The sequence below is a fragment of the Miniopterus schreibersii genome, assembly GCF_964146895.1.
Source record: "Miniopterus schreibersii genome assembly, chromosome: 17".
Taxonomy (NCBI): Eukaryota; Metazoa; Chordata; class Mammalia; order Chiroptera; family Miniopteridae; genus Miniopterus; species Miniopterus schreibersii.
This window is the reverse complement of record NC_138117.1, coordinates 23,669,823-23,691,269: the sequence shown is the minus strand read 5'-3', so window position 1 is coordinate 23,691,269 and position 21,447 is coordinate 23,669,823. Positions and strand designations below refer to the sequence as shown.

Sequence of the window (21,447 nt, the reverse complement as noted above, 5' to 3'; positions counted from 1 at the left end):
TCTAAATTCCCAGTCTATCTGATTCCTTGCCACTCAGTCCCTGGACCGACCATAATCCAGGAGCTGAAGGGAATTTACTGGCCTCCTGAACCCTGCTGCAGGTCTATGGTCAACGTCCATTCTTATTGTAGGGTGTTCTTGCCACAGGTACTGTTAAAGGCAGTAAACATCGTCCTGATTTATATCTGACAACCTTCAGACATCTCCTTTCATCTTAAAACAAGGGCAAGAATCATAATGGTTCTATTAATAGGATTTGAGGATCATATGAAATCATTTGCATAAGGTTCTTAACACAGCGCCGTGCATACAATCAACTCTTAATGTTAGCTATTATTATTACTATTATTATTATCATGCTAGCAAAAACTATTTGTTTAAAATGAAAGAAGTCAATGCACAGCTATTTAAGATACTCTAAATGCCAGTTTCAATATATTTAAAATCTAAAATAATTTTTTATGTAATTAGAATAAGAATAATTATACTTAGGTAGAACCTTAACATGCTTATAAAGAGCTTTCTCACACATTATTGCATTTGTACCATGAACTAAAAAATAGTGGCTAGTCTTAGAGATTCTGTGGTAAACATAGCCTCATCTTAGTCAAAAGGGGAGTTACATATGATTTTAACTTGAAGAACACTTAAAGAAATCTTAGTGCACAATAGATTTCTCCAACCAAAATGCCACAGTGTCTGAATTCCAATACTGTAGTAAAGATAATAGCTTTATTTTTGCCAGCTCTTCCTTTAAAATGTGATTACTTCTCTAACTGCTGACAGCTCAGGCTAAAGGCATGCAATATTTTTTAAAAGATATATATAATACCTACTTCCCCAGAGGATTCTGGACTTCTTAATAAAATATAAAACAGAACAACTGGGAATAAAAACAGGACAGAAACCATTCTAAAAGAACAGAGAAGTAGAGGACACTAAACTTCAAAGAGTAAACAGTGGGCACTGAATTTATTTTAATATCTTGGCAACTATGACAGAAGTTGAAAGCATCTTGCATAACATGGTCTATGTTTTCTGACACACACAAAAAAAAATCAAACATTGTCTGCAAATACATACTTTCTCCTGGGAACAAGTAGTACCAGAAACATTGCCAAAACTCTTCTGATTTGAGTGTGAATCTTTTAGGATTGACTCATTGTCTTACAGGCAAGAGGTCAGGTGAGGAATTTAGAGCCTTCCCTTTTAGTTAGGATTCCTGTCACGGTTGGATGAAAATCTCCCTGCCTTTGCCTCATTAACTTTTGCCCTTCCTATGCTCATCATATAAAACCATAAGGTCAGCCAAAGTTAGGCTCAGCTATTAAAATAAAAGAATATGTATTGCAATTAATTTAACATGTACAAATTCATTATTCATCATTATCATTAAACTAGAAAATAAATTTCAAGTAATCAGAGTACTAATAATGACAATAGCTATACCATATATATAAAACTTTATAGTGTACAAAAACATTTTCACAGACATTATTGAAATCGATTAATTAATTCAACAGATATTTATTGAACATTGATTATGTGCTAGGTATGTGAGCTAGAGAATAGTGTAAAATATAGTATAGTTGTCTTCTCAGACTCGCAGTGTAGTGGAGGAAGTAAAACCTTGAAGAAATAATTAACTGAATAATTAATAAATGACACTTGTGATAAGTGCCATGATGAATAAGTACAGGGGATTATGAGAGTGAAAACAGGGGAGCCTGATCTAGACCAGGAAGTTAGGGAAAGCTTCCCTGAGGAAGTGAAATGAAGGTTGAGACCTGAAGAATAAATGAAAAAATGTTAGCCAAGAGGAGAGTGAGCATTAGAAACCAAGGAAATAGCCTGTGCAAAGGACCAGAATTGGGAAGGGTCACAGACGCTTCCAGGAAGTGATGAGAGAACGCCAGGGTGGCTGGGCATCCAGAACCAGAGACAAGTCACAAGATTAGAGACAGTAGGCAGGGAGACCAAGGGTCACATCATGCTGAGCCTTGAAGACTATAATCTTTTAAGGATTTAATCATAGGACCTCATAAATTAGTACGTATTGGTGGATAGTAAAGGGCAACACCAGCCATAATATATGGGTGGGTTCCACATGGTTTCATTTAGTCACATTAAAGAAAGTTGAATATCAAGCCAGCTGGCTTCAAACTACAACAACCAACAACTGTAAAAGAGTTACCTTGGCTCTCTAGGTATCTAAATGACTTCAAAGAATAGACTGTCAGGGTATTGGCAGTTCACAGTCAGGCTTTCTTGCCTTAATTCTAATTGTGACCCACTGCTTCATGACTGTGGGCAAATCTTTAAGCTACTCTGAGCTTCAGCTTTTTTATTTACAGAATGAAGATAATTTTTGCTTCACCTGGTTATTGTGAGGATTAAAAAAGAGAAGCACTTTGTAACGAGATCATAAATGCTCAATGTTGATAGTTTTATGATTCTGAGTCATGCAATGTTTTCCTTAGTGAAATTCTTAAATTCTAAAAGGTTTTAGAATACCTCTTTCATATGATTAAAAGGTAGCTTGGTGAGACCCTGGCCAGGTAGCTCTCAGTTGGATGGAGTGTTGTGCTGATACGTCAAGGTTTCAGGTTCAATCCCCATCAGGGCACATACAAGAATCAACCAATGGATGCATAAATAAGTGGAACAACAAATCTATGTTTCTCTTTCTCGGTTTCTCTCTCTCCCCCTCTCTCCCTTCCTCTCTTTCTAAAATCAATCAGTAATTTTTATTTTATTTTTTAAGTAGCTTGGTGTAACAAAAAGCTTTGGAGTTGGAAACACCTGAAGTCAAATGCTAGTCCTGGTATTTCCTAGCTGGGTAACAATGAAACCATTGAGCCTCAGATTTTTGATCTGCTAATTGGGACAATAAATTATACCTCAAATGTTATTTTAAGAATTAAATGATATAACATTGGTGAGAGTCAAACTATAGTCTCTATTATATAACAGATCAGCAGTAAATGCTCCCTACTTTTAGCTCTTTATCCAAAGAGAAAAAAATTCTGTGTTACATTTAAGAGTAGTGTAAACTAGTAGTTCACAAATTTCGAACATGCATCGAAACATTTGGGGATTTGTTAAAATGCAGATTCTATCTCTAGGTCTGAAATGATACCCAAAGATTAAGCATTTCTTAAAAGCTCCCCAGTGATACTATCCCAGCTGGTCTGCAGACCACATTTTAAGTAGCAAGGGTCTAAATGATCTGGCTAGTTTACAAATACCATTAGCCTATTATCTACCCAGAATAAGAGTTAGCTCATGGATCTTAATAAGCCCCCATGCTTCCTGGAAGAAGGAAATAAAATCTAGGACTTCTTATTGCTTGATTCCAGAGATAAGGAACATATTCCCACCACAGAAAACTCTAGTAAGAGTCATTCTTAATATAGAGGTTTGATGGTTATTTGTTTTAGGCTCTCTCAGGAATGCTAAGGAAAACTAAAGATGAAGAGGAACAAAAATGTGCCTATTACAAAGAAAAACAAAATTTCTCTTGCTTTTTAACTATCATAGTGATTATGGAAACCAAAAAATCACTCTAAATGTGGCAGAGAAGGCACCAAAGAACAAAATTCCTGTGTTTTTAAATTATGGTAAATATATATAACCTAATATTTACCATTTTATTCACTTATTTATTTTATTTTTTATTTTGTTATCCTCACCCTAGGATATTTTTTCCATTGCTTTTCAGAGAGGGTGGAAGGGAGGGAAAGAGACAGGAACATCGATGTGAAGGCGACCCTTCGATTGGTTGCCTCCTGCACATGTCCCGACCAGGGCCTGGGATCAAGCCTGCAACCAAGGAGGTACATGCCCTTGGCCGGAATTGAACTCAGGACCCTTTAAGTCCACAAGACACTCTTACCACTGAGCCAAACCGGCTAGGGCTAAAATTTACCATTTTTAAGTATACAATTAACTGGCATTAAGTACTTTTTCATGTTGGTGCAACCATAACCACTATTCAACTTTAGAACTTTTAATCATCCCAAACAGAAGTTCTGTGTCCATTAAGTATTAATAACTCTCTCTGTCTCCCCTCTCAGTCTCTGGTAACCACTATTCTACTTTCTGACTTCATAAATTTGACTATTCTAGGTTCCTCATACAAGTGGAATATTATACAGTGTCCCAAAAAATGTATACACACTTTAACAGCTGGTAGCTCAGTTTTGAAAATGAAATGTATTTTAATAAACACTACCTTTATAATTATTCAAAGTGGATGTATACATTTTGAGGGGATGCCCCATATTTATCCTTTTGTGTCTAGTTTATTTCACCTAGCATAATGTCTTCAAGGATCATCGTGTTCTAGCATGTATCAAAATTTCATTCCTTTTCAAAACAGAACAACATTCCATTGTATGTATATATCACATTATATGTAACCCATTAATCCACTGACAGGCTTTGGGGTTGTTTCCACCTTTGGGTTCTTGTGAATAATGCTGCTATGAGCACTGATGTATCAATACCTTTTTGAGTTCCTGCTTTCAGTTCTTATGGTTATGCACCAAGAATGAAATTGCTGGGTCATATAATTCTATGTTTAATTTTTATTTTTGAGGAACCACCTTTTCACATCAGGTGCGCCATTTTACATTTCCACCAGGAATACCTGTCTCTATGAAAAGAAGAAAACTCATATTTTTCAATAAGGAACCATTTTTTAAAAGACACAATGGGATTGCAATTCCCTCCTACGGGGAACTACCTTTTGGAGCCTCTGATCATATAAGTATGTTCTGATCACATACTTCCCCCAAAACATTATTTTCTTTTTGCTGTTCCTGGTTCAATTATAGAATGGAAAGAGTTCATTCACCCGGCACTAGCAAAGTCAAAGACTGAACACAAAGAACATTGGCTATTTTATTATGAATGGCACCATCCATGGAAAGCTAATGCTCTAAAGCCCAAACTTCCCAATGACATGTAGGTTACAGATTACACAGGGCAAAAATCACAAGACACTGTGGGTTGAGGGTTCCAGGTCGTTCTGGGAGCTGATTGGCCAGAGGTGAGGTAAGGGCAATAAATCCTTTCTTCAGGTCTTGAGGACAGTTCTGGGGTCTGCTCCAATGTCCCTCTGTCTAGTCTCAAAGGAAAGTAGCCAGAGGATCATTCCACCTAAGACTCAGGAACTAGAACATAACTTATGTCAAGATGTTATCTTTAGCCTGCCAGAGGTTCAGACATTGTGACCATTAATTAGTCAGGTCTGGACTACTGTCTTCTGCTGCCTCAGGGGCTGCTGATTATACTGGAAAAGGGCTAGGCCTGTAAAGAAACTTCGTCAGACCAGGATGATACTAGTGTGCTATAGCAGAAAGAACAACGCATTTTGGGTGGTATATCAGAAAGAACGGGGGTTTGGGGTCATAAGATCTGGGTTCTAGTCCTGAGTCCACCTCATACTAGTTATGTGACTTTGAATAAGCCACTGAGTCACTCCAAATCAGTTTCTTCAAGTGTAAACTAGGAATAATAGAAATGCCTCCCCACTGATGTGGAGCCCAAATGAGATAAGGCATATCAGTGATTTTCATAGAGGAAATTGAAACCCCAGGGCAACACCTCCCAAACACCACACACACACACAGTAACCATCAATAGAGCAACTCCACTTTTATTTGTTTTACATATTAAGTTTTCCTGTAAGATTGGTTTGAAGAAACAGCTCTATGGCCAACAGAAATTGAAAATTGTTGAAATATATGGACCTTGCTTCCTCTCTCATTTCTTTCTCTTTAAGTATTTTCAATCTTTTTTTGCTCCCTCCTGGCCATCTTCATACATGGAGATATTTTTAATGGACTAGGAAGTGGAAAAAGGCAACTCTTCTTTTAACCCCTCCTGCTCCTTCCAGGTAATTTACTATTTTTCTTTCTTTCACTGCTAAATTCCTATAAGGAGTGACCCCACCCTCTGCTTCTGTTTTCTTCCCACCGCTCTCCTCTTAGTCTCTTATTACCTGAATTCTAATTTGCCTATTCTGGACATTTTACATACATACATGGAAGCATAAAATATGTGATCTTTTGTGGCCTGATTCTTTCATTTAGCACAATGTTTTTAAGTCCCACCCATAATGTAGCATGTAGCAGTACCTCATTGTTTTTTATGGCCAAATGATACTCCACTGTGTGGCTATGCCACATCGAGTTTATGCATTCATCAGTTGATGGGTGTTTGGGTTGTTTCTACTTCTTGGCAATAATTACTAATGCTGTTAAAAACATCTGTTTTAATGTGAACATATGTATTTCATATACATATATATATATAGTTGTACAATTGTTAGGTCATATTCTAACAATATATTAAACAATTATTACCTCTATTCTTAATATTTTTAGGAGCTGCCAAACAGTTTTCTGAAGTGGCTGTGCCATTTTACTTTCCAATTTCTCCACATCCTTGTCAACACTTGTTATTGTCTGTCTTTTTTATTTTAACCATCCTAGTGGGTATAAAGTAGTATCTCACTGTAGTTTTGACTCATCCTTATTTTTAGCAAGAGGGAACTGAAGCCTTCAGTCTTTAACTTTGTGTCCCAGATAGTCATGGGCAAAATCTGACCTACAAGCTGTGTTATCTTAAAGAAAGATATGAGAGAATACCTAACTAATTGTTACTCATGGTTACTAGAAGGCAGAGAAGCAGGAAAAGAAGCAGGGCGACACTATTAACTTGTTTCTTTATGCTCCACCTATTGCTAGAATGAGCATTGTATGTATTTGTATTGCTTTAATAATTAAAACAAAAATATCAAAAAAACAAAATAAGAAAATCCATGTCTTCTGATTTCTAGTTTTTAATCCTTCAGGGTTTTGGGCTAAAGTCTTGTTTGCATAAAGATTATATATACATATGTATATATAATATTGATATTAGATAATACATTTATAATATACACATATTAAACCTTACTTAAAATACTAGCAAGGTCAAACTTGACCAAATAGAATCTGAGTGTTCTGTGGCAAGAGTTACACAATAGCTAATGATTTGCTGGCATGTTTGAATAAAAGTGTTACACTTTCAGGTTATGGAGCATTTGGCTGGAAGAAATTTTTTCTTGTGATTAAAATGCGACAGAGATATGGTGGGTCATATTCTCCTTGCTATCCTTGAACATAGTTTAATAAATAGAAAAGGCTCATGACTTGATAAGCTCAAGTAAGCACCAGGTTGTGCCATTTGGGCAGATTTGCTGCCATGCTTCTGAGGACTGTTTTTTCTGATATGGTGTGACACTTAACCTACAGAAAATCATTCATACATTATTCCAACATAAAAGACACCATAAACCTAAGTAATTCCCAGTCCTTAATGGCAATAAAGCCATGTGAATTAAATATAGTTCAAGTGGATAAAATTTATTATTTTTTAAATGAAGCCCAGTGGATCTTCTATAGATCCTCTCAAAACTTTTCTAATATAAGATTTTTTATATATCCATGTTGTATGCAGAAAACATGAGAGATTTAACATGTTTTCTGTAATTTTATTTTTTAAAGTACTATATTGTGCTCCTTTTCGGTTTGAGCAAAACTGTCTAGTAGTTTTTAGCAAAGCTCAAGCAAGAGAGAGAGAGAAGCAGACTGAGCAGGATCTTAACAGTCTCTCAATCTAGTTATTACTATTAATCAACTATATACTACCTGTAAAATTTATGATGGAGAATGTAAGCCTGGTAATAAATACTCCAGAAAAAGGATCTAACTTAAGAATGAAAAGGTAAAAATTCGAACAGTAGTGGAAACAGTTACTCTGTGGTTTTCCTGCAACATCATTACCCTTCGCTATGAGAGTCAGTCCATAGGAAACCAACAGTGCATAGCACTTTATGAGGCACTAGGTATGTGGGGTAGATAGGATCAGAAACCACCCAATTTCAAAAGGATAACAAAGAATGCAAATTCCAAGGACAAGAATCTGCCACCAACAATGTGCCTTTGCTTGCCCCAGAACTTCAGACCTTTGGAATGAAGAGTAAGAATTAACTAATCACCATAGCAAGGATTTATAGAGGCAGAACCAAGAAAACTGGTTCTAGAATGCGTGGTAATCTATTGCTTTTCATGTGCCTGACACTAGTTACAATTTCTAAGGAGCTGAGTTTGTAAATATACTTGAGATGAAAAGTAGGCTCCCCTAGTCAGAGCCCTAGAAAAGTAGGTAGGGAAAATAATTTAATTCAGTAATCCCGTGAGTATTTTACTATATGTTTTGGGTTGTGTAGTTTAGATAAAATTCTTCTAATATAAATGGAAGAATGCATTTAAAAATCTAGGTAGCAAAAAAACAAACAAACAAACAAAAAACCCAAAACTAGGCTTTAAAAAATGTTTAACACTGATATACCTTCAGTGCTAAGCAACTAATAAGACATTTTAGAATGGGAGAAAGGCAGTGGAGTTCAATAAATTCAGTAAAAATTTAAATATATAATCAAGTCACATACTCTCTAAGTAATATCATCTAAACATGTGCCCATTATATTCACGAACAGAAAAGGTACTATTTAAACAAAACTCACCCCGCTCCTTCCTACCTTATAGTCCCTTGACCCTATCTTTTCTTACTAATTTAATTTCTTATTAGCTCATTGTGTCAGATGCCAGGGCTCAGCCTGACTCAGCCCTTCTTGTCTCATTCAGAGGCAGATCGGGTTTCGTACAGACAGAAGTTGACATAACTGGGACCCTGTGAAAAGAAAATAGTGCAAAATTAGGTAAAAATTAGAATACTAAAAATAACAGTAAGTTTAAACTTTTTTAAATGCTGAGAAATACCACAAATAATACAAACTCCAGGAAAGTCGCATATTTTTATTAATTAACTGCCTGACATACCATTATAATACTTCCAGATTCTTTTGGTTTGATATTCTTTAGTAGCTCCTTTATGCAACAGCTATTTTTCACTATCATCTTCTATAAAGATAATGGAATGTGATTTAGGTTTTTCTCCAGTATAGTTGTTCAAAATTTGTTTTATTTATTTACTTTTTTTTTCATTCTGACCCAAGGATATGTTTTTTATTGATTTAAGAGAGAGAGGGAGAGAGAAAAACATTGATCAGTTGCCTCCCATACACGCCTGGATCAGGGATTGAACCTGCAACCTAAGTATGTGCCCTGACTAGGACTCAAACCCACAACCTTTTGGTGTAGGAGACAATGATCCAATCAACTGAGCGACCTGGCCAGGACAAAATTTGTTTTAGATATTGAAATTTAGGGTGTATAAATCATCCCAACCTCATACATAGACATATTCGCTGTTTTTAGTACTGCTACAGGTTCGTGCCCTAATACCAAAAGAATTTTGATCAATTCAATGTCACACTATTCACGTCACAAAAGGAAGACATATATGGTGTCTTGGTAATTGCAGATGCTGCATCATCATATACATTCCAACTGGAAAGCTATAGTTACGCCTTGGCTTTAATTCAAGCTGAATCCTCTGCTTACAATTTTATACATATGATGACTGGAAGAATTTTCCATAGACTAGGTTAGAATATTTAAGACACGTTTCTCTACCACTTACCTACATGGTCCTGTTCAGAGGTGCGATAGGACCCATTCGCTTGCACCTCTTCGCGATGCCGGGTGGGTCAGCACAGTGAGAGGCAGTATTCCCGGAAGCCGTTCCTTTCCCAGGACGCGTAGCTATAGTTTAACTAATCACAGAAATGACTGCAAACCACATACATGTATTTTATGAAACCTAAACGGTACCTAAGTCATAACAGGCAGTTAAACTAAGAAAACCAGCACTTCTTTTGCAGAAGTTTTTCTAGATAAATGTATCACCAACTGAAAACTTCCCCTTACCAGAATCCTGTAATACCCACAGCCACTGCAACACATGTAACAAGGGCAAGTGCAACCGAAAGGAAGTCAAGGGGCAAGAGGATACTGTTAACTGAGGGTGAATGTCTTTATTTTGCAAATTTTGAGAAAACATCTACTGTGTGAACACATTGCTGAGGCCTTTTCCAAAGCCTCAAAAAGACTTGTGCAAAAAAGGGGATGTGAACCTCAGCATCCCCAGCTTCAGTCTGCTCTTGATCTCATTTTGTCAGTCACTGTATGCTCATCCTGTGAGCAACACACGGTTGAAACATAGACATGGCCACACAGAAACAAATCATGTGTTGTAAAAGTAGTCTGCTTCTCCAGGAGAAAAAAAACTTTCCTATTACAGTGAGCAAACTTTACACTTGGAGCCATATTCCTCTGAGTCTTCAGGGATCTTTAACAGAATTGTCTGAGGGGAAATAGCCTAGTTGAGAAAACGAGGAACAGTAACGTGGAAATGAAACTCAGGTTCAACCCCCCAGAATGTTCCCAGTGCCAGCCCACCTTCGACCCTAGCCCAGGGCTGTTATCACAGGTGCGTGGCAGGCAAGACAGCAGGTGTGGCCTGAAAGAAAAGAGGCCCCAATAGGGGAGATGGAAAACATCAAAGATGAACTATGCTATCTTGACAGATTATGCCTGGGACTGAGTTTACCAGGTGCCTTAATGTAAATCTAGGCGTAGACTCTGAGGTCAGCCCAGCAGGTTGGATTTACACAACCAGAAGGAAAACAGGCAGTGTTAGAAAAGTGTTTTAGCTCCCTGCGTAAAATTTATCCTTCTAGATTAGATCATGATTTATTTGTATCTGAAGGCAGGAGTGATTAGAAGACCTTCTTAAACCATTCATCATCAATGTGTGATATGAAACAAGAACAAAGATTTATTCTCAGAGAAAGATGAATGACGTATATTGTAGATCTGAGGACTATTCTTTTAGTGCTTTCTATAAATCATCTCAGCTATTTAAAGCCTTTCAGTATTTAAGATGTTATAATTTTCCTACTAGAAAAAAACAGAAAAGAAGCAGTGAGACAATTTTAAATGTGCTTTGAAAAATCATAGAAAAATCACCAAAGTATTATTTTCAAATATATTTTCTTTAGGTTCTTCTAGAATACTTTTCCCATCTCTATTTGAATAAGAATATAACAGAATTTTGCAAGTATGTTTAGTAATATATAAAATCTGAATTCATAACAGGCAGTTAAACTAAGAAAACCAGCACTTCTTTTGCAGAAGTCTTTCTAGATAAAAATTACAGCTTAGTGATCCTTAAAATACTAAATTAGAAAAGTCATGGAAATTCAACAGTACCTAATACTTTCTTTCTAGGAGACTTGACCTCCTGGCAAGTTAAAGCATTCCTCTTCTTTTTATTTCTCCTTTGTAAAGGTGATGCTCCCGATAATTTTCTCATGTATTTGTGCTGGTGATGTTTCATCTTTCATGGCAACACTTGGCCACTCTATTGTAAGTAAGCTAAACAAGTCTTGGTTGTTTTAAAAAATTGTTATATAGTTCCTTAAAACATCAGATACTTTATTTATTTTCCCACAAAATTGAATAAAATATTGGGGGTGGGATACTTTAAAACATGAGCATAAAATGAAATTTAGGTCAAGCTGGGAAGGTCAAATAACATGCTAGAGATTTTAGTAATCAGTGCCAAGATTATGTAATGGCAAGGCTCTCGTTTTCAGCCCTTCGCACTTGATGTTTGTGAACATAGGCTTATTAAAAGTCACCTACAGAGGTAAATGGCAACACTAGCTTTTGAAAAAGAAGCTTTCAAATAATGTCATTATTTTAAGAAAAAGAATCTGAAATTGCACCTATATAAAAATATTTACCTGTCAATAGGACTATAAAGTAACATGCATAAATTAAAATGAGTGCTTCAAAGGTGAGAGAGTAATTATTTTTTTCCAAAAAATTTTTAATGTTGTTGTTCTCTCAGCGTCTCAATAACAGTGATTTGAAAATGGGTACACCAGCCCATAGCGCACCCACAGTAGGCACAGGCCAGGCCTCTCAGCCAGCCATGCTGGGGGCCAGTCCCATCCAACAGCATGCCTGCAACAGTCATAGTCCCACCACAACAGAAGGGTGCATGAAGCTTACACAGGGAAAAACCTGGAGTACCTGGCTCTGCTGGCTAGAGGGGATTGTGCTGCTGGGCTCCACAGGACATCTCCTACATAAGGCCACTTCCTCAAGACCAGAAGATCTCCCTAATACATAGAAACAAACACAGAGAATTAGAGAAAGGAACATGTTTCAAATGAAAGAACAAAATGAAACCACAGAAAAAGAGCTAAATGGAATGGAGATACAGTATAAGCAATCTACCTGGTAAAGACTTTAAAATAATGGTCATAAAGATGCTCACTAAACTCAGGAGAAGGGTGGATGGATACAGTGAGAACTTCAATAAAGAGATAGAAATGTGAGAAAGTACCAATCTCCTTTGGAGAATACAATAACCAAAATGAAAAAACACACTAGAAGGAATGAAAGGAGATTAGATGATACAGAAGAATGAATCCACAACCTGGAAGTTAGAGTAGTGGAAATCACCCAAGCTGAACAGCAAAAAGAAAAAAGAATTTTAAAAACAAGGCAGTTTAAGGGACCTCTAGGACAACATCAAGTGTACTAAATTCTCATTACCGCCTGGCTGGGCGTGGCTCAGCTGTTGAGCGTCGACCTAGGATCTAGGCGATAGGGGTTCGATTCCCGGTCAGGGCACATGCCCGGGTTATGGGCTTGATCAATGACTCTCTCATCATTGATGTTTCTGCCTTTCTCTCCCTCTCCCTTCCTCTCTCTGAAATCAATAAAGATATATTTAAAAAATAAATAAATAAATAAATAAATTCTCATTACGGGTGTTCCAGAAGGAGAGGAGAAAGACAAAAGGTCAGAAAACTTTTTTTTTCATTTTATTTTTCTTTGTTTTTGTTGTTGACACTATTACAGATGTTACAATTTTCTCCCCCTTTGCTGGCCTCCACCCAGCTCCTCCCTTCCCTTTGGCTATCACCACACTATTGGCTGTGTCTAAGGGTTATGCTTATATGTTCTTTGACTAATCCCCTCACCTTCTCTCATCCATTCCCGCCCCCTTCCCCTCTGACAGCTGTCAGTCTGGTCCACGTATCCACGCCTCTGTTTCTACTTTGTTCTTCATTCTATTTTGTTCATTAGTTTCCACATATAGTGAGACCATATGGTATTTGTCTTTCTCTGACTGGCTTATTTCACTTAGCATAATAATCTCCAGGTCCATCCATGCTATTGCAAAAGGTAAAATTTCGTTCTTAAAGGGCAGAAAACTTATTTGAAGAAATAATAGCTGAACACTTTGCTAACCTGGGGAAGAAAAGAGACATTCAGATCCAGGAAGCACAGAGTCCCACACAAGATGGACCCAAGAAGGTCTATACCAAGACACATTATTAAATTGTCAAAAATTAAAGAGAAAGAGAAAATCCTAAAGGTATCAAGAGGAAAGCAGCGAGTTACTTACAAAGGACCTGCCATAAGACTATAAGATGATTTTTCAGCAGAAATTTTGCAGGCCATTCCCAATGCATAATAATTTAAAGTTTCTGCCCGGCCAGGCGTGGCTCAGCGGTTGAGCATCGACCTAGGATCCAGGCGATCAGGGTTCGATTCCGGTCAGGGTACATGCTCAGGTACATGCTCATCATTGATGTTTCTATCTCTCTCTCTCCCTCTCCTTTCCTCTCTCTGAAATCAATAAAGATATATTTAAAAATTTAAAAATAAAGTTTCTGTCAAAAATATCTTAATATTTCCCAAAAATGTAGGACATGAGTCTCCTAAATTAAAAGGATCCACTGAGTACCCAGCACATGGATTAAACACAAAAGCATATCATGATATTTCAGGATACCAGGGTTAAAGATGATCCTAAAGGTTCCAAGTAGAAAAGAATGAGACAGATGTTGGGAAATTAGAGAAAAAGAATAAGGTAAGTATACAGGAAACTAGGTTACTGATAAAATGAGACAATTAGAAGTACACCAAATACACATTTTTGGATGAGTGTAACTGTGTCACAAAAGTCAGTCTGAAATTTTATTTCTTAAATGTAATTATTTTATTACAGTTTCAGTAGTCAGATTTTAGAAGTTTGACATTAAAAATATAGTACACTTTTATAGTCCACAATTTAATTGTTCTTTCGAGCCCCATACTGCTCAGTTGGAAGGTGCTCCCCTTCAATAAGATGTGCACTGCAGAAAATCTTTTCAGAAAAAAATATTATTCATAACTTGTTTTGAAAAAGGAGCTATGTCTCGTGTTTAGGCAAGTCTCAAAATTTTTTATTTACAGAAATGATGCATAATCTACGGCAGTTATTTCAACAAGATTTTCATTTAAATTTTAGCCTCTGTAGGCTCAAAAGCATAATGAATTTTCTACTTCTTTAAAAATCATATTTTGAAATTTTAGAGTTTTTTATTTTCCATACTTTTTGCTATCAAGATAAAGTTATATCCAGTGACGGATCCATAATATAGTCCTACATAATGCTTTAGATTTTTTGGTGGATGAGTTATGGTGGAGGTTTTTTTATACTTCGTTTATATTACTATTACATAATCTCATAATAAATTTTGATTTAATTGAAAAACAAAAAAAATCTTAACTGGCCAAAATATAATTTAAATCAAGAAAGGAAAACTCACAAACTTTTTAAAAAGTACATTGTAAACGTAGAAAATAGGAACAATATCCTTTCCCACCCAAACAAAACAAAATCCATTTTGAAAGAAACTTTATGTTTAAGGTCTCCAAAGCATGGGTTTGGAAAATCAGCGATTGGAATGAATTCCCAAAGGTAGAGAGGAGATTACTCTCAAGAATTTTGCTGTCTCATATCTAGAAGGTTCTGTTTTGAAAGCCAATGTATACTGATCTTTATTGCTTTTCTGGAATTTATAGTTAAAGGCAGCCTGATAAAAACAGATGCCGTGATCTGCCATTATAATCTTAATGACTGTTATCAGCAATACTGTAACTCTTTTCTTGAAGCAAAAAGGAAGCCAGTTTGGTTTGTAATATAGGTCTTATGACTATCTTCTGGTCAGAACTAGACAGTGCAAGGTCAAAATATGGTAGCCAGACGTGTGTTTCTAAGTAGCCTAGTCTAGGTCAGTAGTGTTAGAGTCTTTATGTCTCATTTGAATAATGTTAGAGAAAATAGTTCTGTATGGTCTTGGGCAATTTACTAAACCTGTTTGAGGCTTGTTTTCACATCTGTAAAATGGGAATAAAAATACCTACCTCATTGGGAGGTTGTGAGAAATAAATGAGATAATGTTTACAAAGCACTTAACAAAGTAACCAGCGTGTAGAAATGACTGGAATAAATGGGTAACTATATTATGTGGGTAATCAAACTCGACCTACCCTGTTTTGCAGAGGCTGCTGTCTGAGAATATTTTTTGAGCAGATGATTGCTCTAAGTCAGGAAAGGAATTCAAGAGAGCAGACCCAGGATATTGCTGGGAAAGTAAAAGTGTTCTACAGACTTTAAGTCCCATGAAGGAATATATATATATGATCAGATATTTACACAAAACTTTAGAAAATTTTAAGGTCTGAAACTTTTAAAGTGGTATGGAGTAACTTAAAAAATTTTAAATCAAGATAGATATGATAAAGTAGTTAGAAAGGTGCTCTCTCAACCAGAAGAAATACAAGGTACTTTTCCTAGGAGCTACAATGGATACAAAAATGAACCAGACATGCATTCTGCCTTCATGGGACTTACAGTCTTGTGGAAGAGTTAAGACATGGCCACTGGACATGACCACTGGACATGAGAGTAGTGGACATTTATTGCTTTATTTTGCCATTCAGTATCTGAATCCTCATAAATAGAGGGACTCTGCCATTATATGAGTATTTGGGAGAGGCAGATTCTTGTCACCTCCTATGAAAGTCAGGGAATCAGGTATCCCGTGTCCTCAAACCCTGTAAGCATATAACCTAGGATTAGCCAAATGTATGTGCCCACCCTTGACTTTGTATCCTGCACAGGTGAGGAAAGATGAAGAATTGTGGGAAGAGGCTATATTGGCTTCTAGATCCAGCTGCAATGGGGCATGGGGACAATAAAGGTGGTGGTATCCATGCCACATGTTTCTGTCTACCCCCACATAATCCCCTGCCTCTTTTTCAGCTTCCTATCCATTCGGTGAGTCTTCACCACATCGGTCAATCAATTGTTCTTATTGTTCTTTTTCTTTAAAATAACCAAAGTTGGCTACTGTGTTTGTAACCGAGAATCCTGACTGATTCAGAAACCTGAAACTTGCCTTTTGGGGAAAATTTCATGACGGGTAGAGCAATTGAGTTGCATCTTGAAGAACAGTGCAAATATTGACAATATGGTACAAGAACATTTCCAAATAATAAAATTGCACGAATGAGCAAGGGCATTATTCATTCATTCTTTCAATATGTATTTCTACATACTGTGGATACAAGGGTGGACAAGATGAGATCGTAGTTGGAGGTTGGGGGAAAGGGAAAGAGGTGAGGAAAAGGGTTGAAATGACAATAACTACATAATTACAGAAATTAAATTGGCTAGATTTGTAACTGACTTGATGTGGGCAGTGACATGCACCCGAGTGAGCCAGGAAGACAGTCATTAACATAAGGAAAAGAGAGAAAGTAAGTTGGGCAGGAAAGATGATCATTTCTATTGTAGACTCAGCGAGTTTGAGGTTTAAAGGGGCAACGTGGTGCAGAAATCTAGCAGGCAGTCAGAAATGAGGGACCGAAACTTGAGAGAACCATAGGACTGAAGATTGGAATAGAGGTTCTGGAGTTCGTGTTCACAGAAGTAAGAAATTGTGAAGCAGTGGGGAGATGGTCATGGTAGAGAGACATGTGTGTGTTCGTGTTTGTGTGGACACAGTGTAGACTGACGAGAGAAGGGGTCCAGCAAAGATCTTTGAAGAACATATGTGTTTAGGGGTCCAAAGAGATTGTATATATGAGTAAATATAAATATAGTACCCTGCAGAAAGGGGTATGTCTCAAGAGAAGTGCAGATGGTCTTAAGGACTTTATAAGAGAGATTGCTTCCAGGGGAGGAGTTCAGGGAAGGCTTCATTGAAGATGGACCTTTAAACTGGGTCATGTGATATGTGGGCTTTGGACTTGAGGGGCCCGCAGCCTTGGTGGGAAGAAGAAGGTATTCAATTCAGAGAGAACAGAATGGGCAAAGGCACGGAGACAAAGGCAAGGTCCATGTGGGAATAGAAGTTCAATGGCTTTGTGGGTGTGAGCGGCTCTGGAGATTGTTATGTGAGCCTTGCAGGAGCCAGAGCGTTCTCTCCCCCTCACTGCCACTTCTGGTCTCTTGTTTTCCACAATGATTGGTCTGTTTTCTCATCGATAACTTTTGTTCGGGCTAGTGCAAACATTTTTGTATCTACCTCTTTGTGAACTTTCATCATTGCTGCATTTATTATAAATCTGAACAGTGTTTGCGATTTCACTTAAACATGTTTTGTCCTCAGATTACTGGGCAGATGTACTCTCCACAGACTGAGAGAAGCATTTCTTCCAGTTATCTCTTTCATGTGACTAAACTTTGCCTAAAGTAAAACCAATTTGTTTCTTGTTTTTTTAGACATTTGGTTGGTTTTGTTTGTTTGTTTTATGGGCCTTGTGTTTTTTTTAAATAAAGCACTCCTTTGGTTTTAATCTTTTATTAATATTTCTGTTTGCTTTACAGCATATCTGTTCCTTTGTCTTCCCATGTGTGTGCTACAGTTCTACCAGTAGCGCTGGCTTGTAGGCCGTATGATTTATTGTAATTGCCAGCAGATACATTGCAATTAGAGTATTTTGCCTGCTGGGGTTGGATAGATTGCTCAAACCAAGAAAACATATGGAAGAGCTAAGCTGCCAAGGCACACTGTTGCCCACGAAGTATTTAGGTACTATTGACAATCTTCGTGTCACCTGCAATAGGCCCAATCTAAATTTAGGAATCAACATATGAAAAATATTAAGAAAAATAATAAGTGTGCAAACTTCAACTTGGTAAATGACCCCATCTATTTCTGTCAACTGTGAGAATATTTGAAATGAAAACAGAAAGCAGGTGTCATAGAATACATGAAGATTTTTCAAGGCTTTCCAGAAAAGCAGAAGAAAAAAAACACATAATGGGAACTCTAATGAGATCTTCCACAGGCTATGGTACCTGTAGTGAAGAGGGGCCTCAGTCAGGCTCTATCCAAGCATTTCTGGGAAGAGAACGAACCACTGTGAGCATCAAAGGGGGTGGGATATGCCTTCAGAGCAAGAGCGGTGACCTGCTTCCATAGGAATTGTATGCTAGAATTCAGAGTTTGGCCAAAGCAGTGGCCTCTCATAGCCCATTCCTTATCCCTTTCTGAAATCAATAAAGACATATTTAAAGAAAAAAAAAGAACAGTCACAATGCTGTGCAACCATCACTACTATCTATTTCTAGAACATCTTCATCATATCAAATAGAAAATTTATATCCATGAAATAATAACTCCCCATTCCTCCCTTCCCCTAGCCCCTGATAATCTCAATTCTACTTTCTCACTCTATGAATTTGACTATTCTAGGTACCTCAGATAAGTGGAATCATACAATGTGTCTGTCTTATTTCATTTAGCCTAATGTCGTCAGGTTTATCTACACTGTAGCATGTATCAGAACTTTATTCTTTTTTGAAGCTGAATAAATTCTGTGTATGTATATGCTACATTTTGTGTATTCATTTACACATAGATGGACATTTAGGTTGTTTCCACCTTTTGGCTATTGTGTACAAGTATCTATTTGACTCCTTGCTTTCAGTTATTTTGGGAATATACCAGGGAGTGAAATTGCTGGATCATATAGCAATTCTATGTTTAATTTTTTGAGGAAACACCAAAGTGTTTTCCACATTGGCTGCATTTTACATTCCCACCCACAGTGTACAAGGATCCCAGTGTGTCCACATCCTCACCAACACTTGTTGTTTTCCGTTTCTTTGATAACAGCCATCCTAATGGGTATGAAGTGGTCTTATTGCAGTTTAGATTTGTATCACCCTAATGACTAATGATGTTGAGCATCTCTTTGGCCACCTGTATGTCTTCTCCGAAGAATCCTTTATTCAAGTGTTTTACCCATTTTTGAACTGAGTTATTTGTCCTAGAAATTTTTGAAAAGCTGCAACCTTGGATATTTAATCATTTCTAAAGTCGGTGTGACCCCTATTACTACTTATATTCACTTATTCCCAAATGAACAAATTTCACGTGAAACTTAACTAAATTTTGAACACTGACTTCTTCCACTCTAAGAACTGTAAACTTTTACTAATTCTTAGACTATGTTGAGGTTCCTAAATACTCTAAATACAATAATCATTTTAGTTGAATATAAAAAATTGATTTGCTACTGCTAATACATATATAACTTAGGTCGCTACACCTTTTAAAATTTTAATTATACATAAGTGGTTTACCTAAAAAAAATTAAATCTTGGATTTTTCAATAGTAATTTTCTTTTTATCCCTCAACTTTAGAGTTAAGGTTTTGAGCTGTGAATACAATGTTCAAGTGGCTATTAACTGGTTTATTCAATAACTCCTACCAGTTTCTACTCTAAAGAAGTTCAGGGCTATGAAATAACCCCATGGCTTTTGTGAATTTGAAAGGGGGATGATGTTTATAGGCTTAGATGGTTATCTGTACATTTCTTCTATGTAAATTTACATAGCGCCACCTCAAAGATGCTCAAATGCACCACTGTCTCTCTTTCAGGCTATTTGAAAGCTCTTTAATTGACTTCCTTGTTTCCACTCTTCTAGAGACCATTGTCTACAGAGCAGCTGGAGAGATCTATAAAACATGTAAATCAGATAGTATCATTTCTCTGTTAAACAAAACCAAACCAAAAACATTCCGATGGCCTCCCGTCACACTTACAGTAAGATCCAAATGCTTAGCCGGGCCTGCAGGGCCCCTCACGGATCTGCTCTCGTCTCCCTTCCCTTCTCCGTCGCTGTGCTCCCTCTGCACTGGTCTCGCTCGTCACTGGGCATTTGTACTGGTTCCCTCCATCAAGAAAGTTCTCCCCACCTCTCACCCGTGCCTGCTCAAATGTCATCTTTCAGAGATGCCCTCTGTGACCTCCATACACCACTTTCTAAAACGCACCCCTGTGTCATTTTTCTTCACAGCACCTGACACTAGCTTATGTTATGTTGTTACCCATTTGTTTACTCCTATTGTCCTCCATTCGAGCTTTCACTTCATTAGGCAGATACCTTTCTGTCTTAGTTTATTTCCAGTGACAAGAGAGCTAGCTTAACATGTAGTAACAAATATTTAATGAATAAACAAATGAATGAAAAGAATGGATTTTTAAAAATTTTTAAAGGGCTGCCTCTCCTCCCTGTATTATAATTTTGATAAAAGTCAGGTGTATTTGCTTCCTAGGGCTGCTGTGTAAATTTCCACAAAGTGGGTGGCCAGTAGTAAATTTTATGTTATGCTGTGTCAACTGGGTGACTTAAAACAGGAGAACTTATTCTCTCACAGTTCTGGAGACCAGAAGTCCCAGGCCAAGGTGTCTGCAGGGCTGGTGCCTTCCACATGCTCAGAGAGATACTCTGTTCCTTGTCTGCCTTCCAGTTTCTGGTGACGGCCAGCAACCCTTGCTGTTCCTTGGCTTGTAGATGCATCGCTCCAATCTCTGCCTTCATATTCTCGTGCCATTCTCCCCGTGTCTCTGCCTTCACATGGCTGTCTTCTCATAAGGATACCAGTCATAATGGACTAGGCGCTGATCCTAATTCAGCCTGACCTCGTATTAGCTTAACTAATTATATCTGCAATGACCCTATTTTCAAATAAGGTAACGATCTGAGGTCCTAGGAGTTAGGATCTCAACACAGTTTTTCTTGGGGGCTGTGGGGGAGTGGAGAGGAGCAGACACAATTTCATCCCATAATATCCTGTAACCAGTTGCTTTAAGATCTTAAATATCTCATTACTTGAACTATTTTTAAGGAGATACTGGACCCTAAGACAGGACACTGGAATCAAAAGTGTAAGAAATGTAAATAATACAGGTGTTTTCTTTAAATCTGTTATTATTTGATTTAAAAATGACAGTTAAAAGTTCAGAGATATTTGATAGTTGAGGGAAAAAATGGTTAGTAATCATCTTCAGGTCTACTGTAAAAGAATTTGCTTTTCTGAGTAATATCCATTCTGTTCATTATTTTACACTGTTATTGTGTGGGACCCTCGTTCTTTATGAGTACCTTCAGAGATAGCAAGGAAAAATGGTGTTTTTAAAAACAGAAAGTAAACCTCAGACAAGCATACACTTAAATATTTATAAATAGAGACCAAAATTTGTGTTTCATATTTGCCAGCCCTCCTACATCCCTTAATTGAACAGATGGGTTCTATACTGTGCCCTAAAAAAACAGCTAAC

At 37.1% G+C, this 21,447-nt stretch overlaps 1 protein-coding gene across 1 annotated transcript in view; it reads left to right on the top strand.

Annotated features, from left to right (window-relative positions):
* The window catches only part of PDE7A (phosphodiesterase 7A), a gene marked incomplete at its 5' end in the record, with an annotated part of 157,338 nt that overhangs the window by 60,825 nt on the left and 75,066 nt on the right, over nucleotides 1-21,447 (top strand). The window lies entirely within an intron of this gene.